At 44.5% G+C, this 12,445-nt stretch overlaps 1 protein-coding gene across 2 annotated transcripts in view; it reads right to left on the bottom strand.

Annotated features, from left to right (window-relative positions):
- Nucleotides 1-11,339, bottom strand: part of LOC121572324 (equilibrative nucleoside transporter 1-like) — a 64,910-nt gene extending 53,571 nt beyond the window's left edge. The window contains exon 1 of one of the 2 annotated variants that reach the window (XM_045226494.1): nt 11,099-11,339. The gene's annotated coding sequence lies outside the window, so the exon portion shown is untranslated. Of the gene's footprint in view, nt 1-9,807; nt 10,164-11,098 lie in introns of those variants that run through there. The other variant, XM_045226495.1, reaches the window with a different exon arrangement.
- Nucleotides 11,340-12,445: the final 1,106 nt, after the last annotated feature.

Raw genomic sequence — 12,445 nt, 5'->3', positions numbered from 1 at the left:
TGAAGGTGTAGGCTATATTACATGGATTTATTACACTTTTTAAAATGTAGATGTTCCAAAGGTCTGCTTCAGTGGCTAAATGTGTTTATGTTAATTACCGGTCAATTACCGTGAGACCGACAGTTATTTGCTTGACAATCACCGGCTGATGAAATTTCGTGACTGCCACAGCCCTACTCTGAGACCAGGTTGCTCACATGACATTCATGGTAAGTATTCTACAAGACACTGCATCATGTTTTATCACTGCCAGAAACACTTTTTTTCATAAGAGCCCTTTCCCTTTTAATCAATTATTCATTAATTTAATCGCTGTAATGGTGTTAATTAGTTGCTGCATAGTTGACAGGCTGCAGCAGATGGCTACAATAATGCAGAGGAGATCGGAATGAAATGAACTAAACATCTGTGAAAGGAGAGAGCGGGGCCTCCCTCACCACAACTCCCAAATATAACTCTCCCAACTTCCACCTCTCATGAGGTGGAAGTTGGGAGAGTTATATTTGGGAGTATGAGAGGTGGAAGTTGGGAGAGTTATATTTGGGAGTTGTGGTGAGGGAGGCCCCGCTCTCTCCTTTCCCAGATGTTTAGTTCATTTCATTCCGATCTCCTCTGCATTATTGTAGCCATCTGCTGCAGCCTGTCAACTATGCCTCTGCCTATCCCTGTTCTCTCCTCTCTGCACAGGCTACACAAACGCCTCACACCGCGTGGCTGCTGCCTCTCTAACCTGGTGGTCCTTGCACGCACCACCCACGTGGAGTTCCAGGTCTCAGGCAGCCTCTGGAACTGCCGTTCTGCTGCCAACAAGGCAGAGTTCATCTCAGCCTATGCTACCCTCCAGTCCCTCGACTTCTTGGCGCGGACGGAAACATGGATTACCACTGAAAACACTGCTACTCCTGCTGTTCTCTCCTCGTCTGACCATGTGTTCTCGCATACCCCGAGAGCATCTGGTCAGCGGGGTGGTGGCACAGGAATCCTCATCTCTCCCAAGTGGACATTCTCAATTTTTCCCCTGACCCATCTGTCTATCTCCTCATTTGAATTCCATGCTGTCACTATCACTAGCCCATTTAAGCTTAATATCCAAGTCATCTATCGCCCTCCAGGTTCCCTTGGAGAGTTCATCAATGAGCTTGACGCCTTGATAAGTTCCTTCCCTGAGGATGGCTCATCCCTCACAGTTCTGGGGGATTTCAACCTCCCTACGTCTACATTTGACTCATTTCTCTCTGCCTCCTTCTTTCCACTCCTCTCCTCTTTTGACCTCACCCTCTCACCGTCCCCCCCTACTCACAAGGCAGGCAATACGCTTGACCTCATCTTTACTAGATGCTGTTGTTCTACTAATCTCACTGCAACTCCCCTCCATGTCTCCGACCACTACTTTGTATCCTTTTCTCTCTCCCTCTCCTCCAACACTACTCACTCTGCCCCTACACAGATGGTAATGTGCCGTCGCAACCTTCGCTCTCTCTCTCCCGCTACTCTCTCCTCTTCCATCCTATCATCTCTTCCCTCTGCTCAATCCTTCTCCCTCCAATCTCCTGATTCTGCCTCCTCAACCCTCCTCTCCTCCCTTTCTGCATCCTTTGACTCTCTATGTCCCCTATCCTCCCGGCCGGCTCGGTCCTCCCCTCCAGCTCCATGGCTTGATGACTCATTGCGAGCTCACAGAACAGAGCTCCGGGTAGCTGAGCAGAAATGGAAGAAAACTAGACTCCCTGCGGACCTGGCATCTTTTCACTCCCTCCTCTCTACATTTTCTTCATCTGTTTCTGCTGCTAAGGCCACTTTCTACCACTCTAAATTCCAAGCATCTGCCTCTAACCCTAGGAAGCTCTTTGCCACATTCTCCTCCCTGCTGAATCCCCCCCTCCCTCTCTGTGGATGACTTCGTCAACCATTTTGAAAAGAAGGTTGACGACATCCGATCCTCGTTTATTAAGTCAAATGACACTGCTGGTCCTGCTCACACTGCCCTACCCTATGCTTTGACTTCTTTCTCCCCTCTCTCTCCAGATAAAATCTTGCGACTTGTGACAGCAGGCCGCCCAACAACCTGCCCGCTTGACCCTATCCCCTCCTCTCTTCTCCAGACCATCTCCGGTGACCTTCTCCCTTACCTCACCTCGCTGATCAACTCATCCTTGACCGCTGGTTATGTCCCTTCCGTCTTCAAGAGAGCGAGTGTTGCACCCCTTCTCAAAAAACCAACACTCGATCCCTCTGATGTCAACAGCTACAAACCAGTATCCCTTCTTTCTTTTCTCTCCAAAACTATTGAGCGTGCCGTCTTTAGCCAACTCTCTTGCTATCTCTCTCAGAATGACCTTCTTGATCCAAACCAGTCAGGTTTCAAGACTGGTCATTCAACTGAGATTGCTCTTCTCTGTGTCACGGAGGCTCTCCGCACTGCTAAAGCTAACTCTCTCTCCTCTGCTCTTGTCCTTCTAGACCTGTCTGCTGCCTTTGATACTGTGAACCATCAGATCCTCCTCTCCACCCTCTCCGAGCTGGGCATCTCCGGCGCGGCTCACTCTTGGATTGCGTCCTACCTGACCGGTCGCTCCTACCAAGTGGCGTGGCGAGAAGCTGTCTCCGCACCACGTGCTCTCACCACTGGTGTCCCCAGGGCTCAGTTCTAGGCCCTCTCATATTCTCGCTATACACCAAGTCACTTGGCTCTGTCATATCCTCACATGGCCTCTCCTATCATTGCTACGCTGACGACACACAACTAATCTTCTCCTTTCCCCCTTCTGATAACCAGGTGGCAAATCGCATCTCTGCATGTCTGGCAGACATATCAGTATGGATGACGGATCACCACCTCAAGCTGAACCTTGGCAAGACGGAGCTGCTCTTCCTCCCGGGGAAGGACTGCCTGTTCCATGATCTCACCATCACAGTTGACAACTCCGTTGTGTCCTCCTCCCAGAGTGCGAAGAGCCTTGGCGTGACCCTGGACAACACCCTGTCGTTCTCCGCTAACATCAAGGCGGTGACCCGATCCTGTAGGTTCATGCTCTACAACATTCGGAGAGTACGACCCTGCCTTACACAGGAAGCGGCACAGGTCCTAATCCAGGCACTTGTCATCTCCCGTCTGGATTACTGCAACTCGCTGTTGGCTGGGCTCCCTGCCTGTGCCATTAAACCCCTACAACTCCTCCAGAATGCCGCAGCCCGTCTGGTGTTCAACCTTCCCAAGTTCTCTCACGTCACCCCGCTCCTCCGCACACTCCACTGGCTTCCAGTTGAAGCTCGCATCTGCTACAAGACCATGGTGCTTGCCTACGGAGCTGTGAGGGGAACGGCACCTCCGTACCTTCAGGCTCTGATCAGTCCCTACACCCAAACGAGGGCATTGCGTTCATCCACCTCTGGCCTGCTGGCTCCCCTACCTCTGCGGAAGCATAGTTCCCGCTCAGCCCAGTCAAAACTGTTCGCTGCTCTGGCACCCCAATGGTGGAACAAGCTCCCTCACGACGCAAGGACAGCGGAGTCACTCACCACCTTCCGGAGACATTTGAAACCCCACCTCTTTAAGGAATACCTGGGATAGGATAAAGTAATCCTTCTACCCCCCTTACCCCAACCCACCCCCCAAAAAAAAAAAAAAAAAAAAAAAAAAAACCTTTATAAAGTGGTTATCCCACTGGCTATAAGGTGAATGCACCTATTTGTAAGTCGCTCTGGATAAGAGCGTCTGCTAAATGACGTAAATGTAAATGTAATACCACCTTTCAGAATAAAAATAATAATAATGTGGCAGTCATGTTTTAACTGCTAAAACAAGGATGATAAAAATAGGCCTGGATAGTAGATAAGGAACAACAGTAAGGCCAAGTCGCACCTGCACATTTGTCCTGTATGTGTCCTATGTAATGTGTGGAGGTCTTGGACACTGTTTCCAAGTTCGTTGTAAATATGTCACACTGCAATGTCATCTATACTAAACAAAAATATAAACACAACATGTAAAGTGTTTCATGAGCTGAAATATAAGATCTCAGTAAAGCTTATTTCTCAAAGATGTTGGGCACCTTGTGTTGCTACTCTAAAATGTGCAGTTTTGTCACACAACACAATCCCACAGATGTCTCAAGTTTTGATGGAGCTTGCAATTGGCATTTCCATTTCCCGCCAATATCCAGCAACTTCGCACAGCCATTGAAGAGGAGTAGGACAATATTCCACAGGCCACAATCAACAGCCTGATCAATTCTTTGCGAAGGAGATGTGTCACGCTGCATGAGGCAAATGGTGATCACACCAGATACTGACTGGTTTTCTGATCCACGCCCCTACCTCTTTTGTTAAGGTATCTGTGACCAATTTATGCATATATTTATTCCCAGTGAAATCCATAGATTAGGGCCTAATATTTTCTTTAATGAGTCTGACGCGAAGGATATACTGTTTCTCCCGGACCAGGCCCAAATCCCCGTCATTCGCATGAAGAAAATACTGAGATACAGGGGGCGCAGATCCGGGTACCTTGTGAGAATTTGTTGGCGAGTGGGTAACCCGCCTCTACCATCCGTTCTATTGTCCAACGTGCAATCAGTGGAGAAAAAACTAGATGAGCTCCGTTCGAGACTGTCCTACCAACGGGACACTAAAAACTGTAATATCTTATGTTTCACCGAGTCGTGGCTGAATGGCGGCACGGATAATATACAGTTGGCTGGGTTTTCCGTGCATCGGCAGGACAGATCAGCTACGTCCGGTAAGACGAGGGGTGGTGGTGTGTGTCTATTTGTCAATAACAGCTGGTGCGCAATGTCTAATATTAAGGAAGTCTTGAGGTATTGCTCACCTGAGGTAGAGTACCTCATGATAAGCTGTAGACCATACTATCTACCAAGAGAGTTTTCATCTATATTTTTCTATTTACCACCACAAATCGATGCTGGCACTAAGACCGCACTCTAGAGCCTAGAGCTGCCGCTTTCAAGGAGCAGGACAATACTCTGGACGCTCATAAGAATCCCGCTATGCCCTTAGACGAACCATCAAACTGGCAACGTTTCAATACAGGACTAAGATTGAATCCTACTACACCGGCTCTGACGCTCGTTGGATGTGACAGGGCTTGCAAACTATTATAGACTACAAAGGGACACCCAGCCGCAAACTGCCCAGTGACGCAAGCCTAAAAGGCTAAATGCCTTTTATGCTCGCTTCGCGGCAAGCAACACTGAAGCATGCATAAGAGCACCAGCTGTTCCGGATGACTGTGTGATCACGCTCTCCTTAGCCGATGTGAGCAAGACCTTTAAAACAGGTCAACATTCACAAGGCCGCGGGGCCAGACAGATTACCAGGACGTGTACTCAGAGCATGCGTGGACCAACTGGCAATTGTCTTCACCGCCATTTTCAAGCTCTCCCTGACCTAGTCTGTAATACCTAAATGTTTCAAGCAGACCACCACAGACCCTGTGCCCAAGAAAGAGAAGGTAACCTGTCTAAATGACTACCGCCCTGTATCACTCACATCGGTAGCCATGAAGTGCTTTGAAAGGCTGGTCATGGCTGACATCAACACCATCATCCCGGAAACCCTAGACCCACTCCAATTCGCATACTGCCCCAAAAGATTCACAGATGACGCAATCTCAATCACACTCCACACTGCAATTTCCCACCTGGACAAAAGGAACACCTACAGCACCAGTCAAAAGTTTGGACACACCTACTCATTCCAGGGTTTTTCTTTATTTTTTTACTATTTTCTACATTGTAGAATAACAGTGAAGACATCAAACTATGAAATAACACATACGGAATCATGTAGTAACCAAAAAAGTGTTAACTAATCAACAAATATTTTAATATTTGAGATTCTTCAAAGTAGCCACCCTTGGCATTCTCTCAACCAGCTTCATGAGGTAGTCACCTGGAATGCATTTCAATAAACAGGTGTGCCTTGTTAAAAGTTAATTTGTGGAATTTCTTTCCTTCTTAATGCATTTGAGCCAATCAGTTGTGTTGTGACAAGGTAGGGTTGGTATACAGAAGATAGCCCTATTTGGTAAAATACCAAATCCAAATTATGGCAAGAACAGCTCAAATAAGCAAAGATAAACGACAGTCCATCATTACTTTAAGACATGAAGGTCAGTCAATCCGGAAAATTTCAAGAACTTTGAAAGTTTGTTCAAGTGCAGTCGCAAAAACCATCAAGCGCTATGATGAAACTGGCTCTCATGAGGACCACCACAGGAAAGGAAAACCCAGAGTTACCTCTGCTACAGAGGAGAAGTTCATTAGAGTTACCAGCCTCAGAAATTGCAGCCCAAATAAATGCTTCACAGAGTTCAAGTAACAGACACATCTCAACATCAACTGTTCAGAGGAGACTGCGTGAATCAGGCCTTCATGGTCTAATTGCTGCAAAGAAACCACTACTAAAGGACACCAATAAGAAGAAGAGACTTGTTTGGGCCAAGAAACACAAGCAATGGACATTAGACCGGTGGAAATCTGTCCTTTGGTCTGATGAGTCGAAATGTGAGATTTTTGTTTCCAACTGATGTGTCTTTGTGAGACGCAGAGTAGGTGAACAGATGATCTCTGCGTGTGTGGTTCCCACCGTGAAGCATGGAGGAGGAGGTGTGATGGTGTGAGGGGGCTTTCCTGGTGACACTGTCAGTGATTTTTTTTAATTCAAGCCACACTTAACCGGCATGGCTACCACAGCATTCTGCAGCGATATGCCATCCCATCTGGTTTGGGCTTAGTGGGACTATCATTTGTTTTTCAACAGGACAATGACCCAACACACCTCCAGGCTGTGTAAGGCCTATTTGACCAAGAAGGAGAGTGATGGACTTCTGCATCAGATGACCTGGCCTCCACAATCACCCGACCTCAACACAGTTGAGATGGTTTGGGATGAGTTGGACCGCAGAGTGAAGGAAAAGCAGCCAACAAGTGCTCATCATATGTGGGAACTCCTTCAAGACTGTTGGAAAAGCATTCCAGGTGAAGCTGGTTGAGAGAATGCCAAGAGTGTGCAAAGCTGTCATCAAGGCAAAGGGTGGCTACTTTGAAGAATCTAAAATCTAAAATATATTTTGATTTGTTTAACACTTTTTTGGTTACTACATGATTCCATATGTGTTATTTCATAGTTTTGATGTCTTCACTATTATTCTACAATGTAGAAAATAGTAAAAAATAAAGATAAATCCTTGAATGAGTAGGCGTGTCCAAACTTTTGACTGGTACTGTATGTGAGAATGCTATTCATTGACTACAGCTCAGCGTTCAACACCATAGTGTCCACAAAGCTAAGGACCCTCGGACTAAACACCTCCCTCGGCAACTGGATCCTGGACTTACTGATGGGCCGCTCCCAGGTGGTAAGGGTAGGCAACAGGTAGGCAACAACACATCTGCGACGCTGATCCTCAACACGGGGGCTCCTCAGGGGTGCGTACTTAGTGCCATCCTGTACTCCCTGTTCACCCATGACTGCGTGGCCAAGCACGACTCCAACACCATCATTAAGTTTGCTGATGATACAACAGTGGTAGGCTTGATCACCAACAATGATGAGACAGCCTATAGGGAGGAGGTCAGAGACATGCCAGTGTGGTGCCAGGACAACAACCTCTCCCTCAACGTGAGCAAGACAAAGGAGCTGATCGTGGACTACAGGAAAAGGAGGGCCATTCACATCGACGGGGCTGTAGTGGAGCGGGTCGAGAGTTTTAAGTTCCTTGATGTCCACATCAACAACCAACTATCATGATCCAAACACAGCAAGACAGTCATGAAGAGGGCACGACAATGTATTATCCCCCTCAGGAGATTGGAAATATTTGGCATGGGTCCCCAGATCATCAAAAAGTTCTACAGCTGCACTATTGCAACCTGACCGGTTGCATCACCGCCTGGTATGGCAACTGCTCGGCATCCGACCATAAGGCGCTACAGAGGGTAGCGCGTAGGGCCCCGTACATCACTGGGGCCAAGCTTCCTGCCATCCAGGACATATATACTAGGCAGTGTCAGAGGAAGACCCAAAAATGTGTCAAAGACTCCAGTCACCCAAGTCATAGACTGTTCTCTCTGCTACCGCACGGCAAGCAGTACCTGAGCGCCGAGTCTAGTTCCAATAGGCTCAGTAACAGCTTCTACCCCCAGCGGTCTAAGGCACTGCATCGCAGTGCTTGAGGTGTCACTACAGACCCGGGTTCGATCCCAGGCTGTGTCGCAGCCGGCCACGACCGGGAGACCCATGATGCGGCGCACAATTGGCCCAGCGTCGTCCGGGTTAGGGGAGTGTTTGGCCGGCTGGGATGTCCTTGTCCCATCGCGCTCTAGCGACTCCTTGTGATGGGCCAGCTGCATGCACGCTGACTTAGGTCGGCAGTTGTACAGTGTTTCCTCCGACACATTGGTGCGGCTGGCTTCCGGATTAAGCAAACAGTGTGTCAAGAAGCAGTGCGGCTTGGCAGGGTCGTGTTTTGGAGGACGCATGGCTTTCGACCTTCGCCTCTCCCAAGCCCGTACGGGAGTTGCAGCAATGGGACAAGACTGTAAGTGGATATCACGAAAAAGGGGTAAATAAAATGTAAAAATAAAGAAAGAAACAGTTTCATCTAGATGTGTGAAAGTTAGTGTATAAGCTAATGATCCATCATGTATGACATTCCTAGGAGTGTGTAAACTTACATTTTGTATTACCATATCATATTTGTATGTTCTCTATAGTTGTGTACTTGAGAATGTATCAATTGACCAATTCGGCACATTTGGGCAGACTTGATACAAAATAGTCCAGTATTGCAATGCTTCACTGGATCAATCTGAAACTTTGCACACACACTGCTGCCATCTAGTGGCCAACATCTAAACTGTGCCTAAACGTCAACATTATATTGTGGCCTTTCTCTTGCATTCCAAAGATGATGGAACTAAAAAAATAATAGAAAATGCATGTTTTTTTGTTTGTATTATCTTTTACCAGATCTAATGTATTATATTTTCCTACATTCATTTCACATTTCCACAAACTTCAAAGTGTTTCCTTTCAAATGGGTGCATATCCTTGCTTCAGGTCCTGAGCTACAGGCAGTTAGATTTGGGTATGTCATTTTAGGCGAAAATTGAATAAAAGGGTCCGATCCTTAAGAGGTTAAGGGCTTTTAAGTAAGCATTTCACGGTAATGTCTACACCTGTTGTATTTGGCGCATGTGACAAATACAATTTGATTTGATTTTGAATTGATTTGATTTGTTTTAATGAATTTATTTCAATTGACTGATTTCCTTATATGAATTGTAACTCAGTGAAATCTTTGAAGTTGTTGCATGTTGCGTTTCTATTTTTGTTCAGTATAGATTGGCATCCAGAAAACCAATATTGCGTATGGGAATATATACAAGGCAAACAAACTGTTCTTAAAAACACCACAACAGACCTGGTCTAGTTTATGACAGGGCAGTGGTGTCCAAACCTAATCCTGAAGGGCTGCAGTGAGACAGCAGCCCGCAGGCTTTTGTTCGATTACTGCACTGATCACTGATTCAAATTATCCAATAATCATGGCTGTCACTATTTGTATCAGACATGTTAAAGTTGCCCACCAAAATGGAAGAACACCCCTGGTTTAGGATAATATTCCAATACTGTGGTAAATACAGTACATAGCCATCTTCAGATGCAGAATCAATATGACTTACTGTATGTGACGTGAACTGACGTGACATTATATTTTATTAAGACAGATTTTATTTTAGCATCCAGGAGCAGGGTTGTTAAACATAGATTGTATCTACTTACAAGGCTTAGCTACTCTGTAGTTGTGCTGTCCTCTTCTCACCTGTTGTTGGTCATACACTGAAGTCATGGAGTTATTGTATTCTTTCTCTCTTTCAATTCAACCACTTCACATGTAGTCTTATCCCTTTCTCAGAAATACCTCATTGAACAACCTTAGTCGAACCAATAATACCCTGACTTCAGCTCTTGGAGAAGTCCTTGTCGCTTGCTCTGCAGTTTCTCTATTACGCAATTTATTAGTCCTGTGCTAGTTGGTTTTTTCATGCTCATGTCACATTTCTTCCTTCCCCTTAAAGAGACAAGTGTATTTTTCAATGACTACTTATACGAGAGAATATAATTGCTGCATACTCTAGAAACTTTTCTTTAGCATGCCTAGTTTATGACTACTGTTTTTTTTTTACATAATCAGGGTGTGAAATATTTTCTGAAACTCTTGCTGTTGAAGTGCACAACAAGCGAGAGTCTGATATTTTTTATCACTGTTAAAATGAAATGTGTGAATTGATTTTAAGGAATATTTTATGATATTTCAACATGTAACAAAATGTTATGTAAGGCTCTATCCATGCTAGTCCCCATTAACATTCAGAGTGGAAATCATTAACAGGATTGATAAAGATATTGACCATGAGTGCATTTTTATCCTGGATGAAATAGCTGATTGACTTCAATGTGCATACAGGAAAACCTTTATCGTACTTTCCTTGATTAAAATAAAAAAGAACGTAATTAAAAGCTCTTACTTCTCAAAGAAAACAATATATTGTTGTAAAAAATGTAATTCATGGCAGAAGGATAAAGCTTTATCTTGCTGTATACAACATATTGCCATATTTGGATACTTGCTTTAGCTCTCTGTCAAAGTCAACTAACATGTTTTTAAAAATCCATGTAGATGTCAGCTGCAGTTAAACGATATTCAACAATGTATGTATATTTACTTCTGTCTACTATCACTAACAATAACAGGCGACAATAATTACACATTTTGAGATCAGATAGAAGTTCCACCACATAAACAAATACTAAGACACTGGCAGTCTAGGAAAAGTTGCTGAAACATGCAGAATGGAGCTAATTGTCCATATTATTGATCATTGCTGGTCTGACAAATGTGTTCACATGGTGTGAGAAAGGCTAAACATTGTAGTTGTACTGTTTTTCTAAGATAGGTGTTGGTGAGTGTGTGGTCTTTCTAAATATGACAAACTGAGGAAAGATTGTCTGTAAGTGAGACAAATGATTTGAGTAAAAGTAAATAAGCTAAAGGAAAAGAGTGAATACTTACTTGCAATCGTCTAGCAGAACTATGTTCCCCGGCGAGCGATGTCTCAACAGCTGAAGTTCAAAGACCAATAGGGCCTTATCTAAAATACTCTGTGTTCAATGGGAGTGGTAAAAAAGACAGCCACCTCCATAATGACTAATTACTGAAATACTTTACAATACTTTATATTAAATCTACCTATTATGGAATAAATAGAATAGATCCAAAATTGCAAGCTTCAAGCTAAATCAAATGCACCTTGAACACAAATATTGGAAGGCTTTTTAAATATTTAACCAGGTCGGCTAGGGACTCCTATACTTCCTGTCATGCAATCACTAAAACATTCCATTCAACAACTGTCTTTCTCAGTAACCTCACTTTGTATGCCAAATCCTTATTGATGTCAACAATACATGTTTTAAATTAAAGTCAAAGTTGTGCGTACATATATCAAGTTAGGTTTCAGGCTCTCTTTTAAAGTCACAATCAAGAGTTTGTGTTTCAGCCCAATATGCTGGGGGGGGGGGGGCAAGTTCATAGGCTGTTCTTCTTCGTTGGTGGCACAATCGTGCCGATTCATGAAGTTAAGCATTATGTCACCTTCAAAAGTTTTATTTTCAATAGGCCCTTTTCACGATGACGTCATCTAACTTCCGCCTTTCCGCGTAGCAGGTTAACTTCACTTCCGTTCGCCCGTAACCTGAGACTTCTCAACGAAAATACAACTGTTGACCACTAACTAGCAAGCTAGCTACTTGAAGAAATTCCAAAAGGTACGTTTAAGTTAAATTAGTAAAGTTAAGAGTAATAATGTTTACGTATATGCAATGGTTTGTAACTTGCTAACGTTATTGTTAATTCATAATTGTTCACTGCCTTAGTTACTTAAAAGTGGGCTAACGTTAGCTAACAACAACTTAGTACCAGATACCGATAACGTTAAAGGTAGCGTTACATTGCTGCCTGGCTGTAATGTAACAAGTTTACTTAGCTAGCTATCTAACCCTTTGTTAGGCAGTTAGTTTATTCATGAATGTATAGTAACTCACCTATTCAAATACTGTTGTGCATGATAGCTAGATAAATATTGATTCCTGGTCAAAGCTGAATGTTTAAAAAAATCTCCTCAGCTCAGCAGGGAGGACACTCTTAAGACCCAGGCCATCGCCCGGCTGAGGATTTTAGTCGAGAGGGCCATACGGAGGGTGAAGGAGTACCATATCTGGGATGGGCTTGTTCCTCTTTCCACAGTGGGTTCAGTGAATCAGCTGTGGGCCATCTGCTGCCTCATGTCGAACTATCAGGGACCTCTTGACATTAAAGGAGACAAACCAGTCTGATGTTTTTGTCAACTGGAAGTTGTAT

Source organism: Coregonus clupeaformis, chromosome 17 (genome assembly GCF_020615455.1).
Source record: "Coregonus clupeaformis isolate EN_2021a chromosome 17, ASM2061545v1, whole genome shotgun sequence".
NCBI lineage: Eukaryota > Metazoa > Chordata > Actinopteri > Salmoniformes > Salmonidae > Coregonus > Coregonus clupeaformis.
Note: the sequence above shows the minus strand (reverse complement) of the source record. Positions and strands in the feature narration are given on the sequence as shown.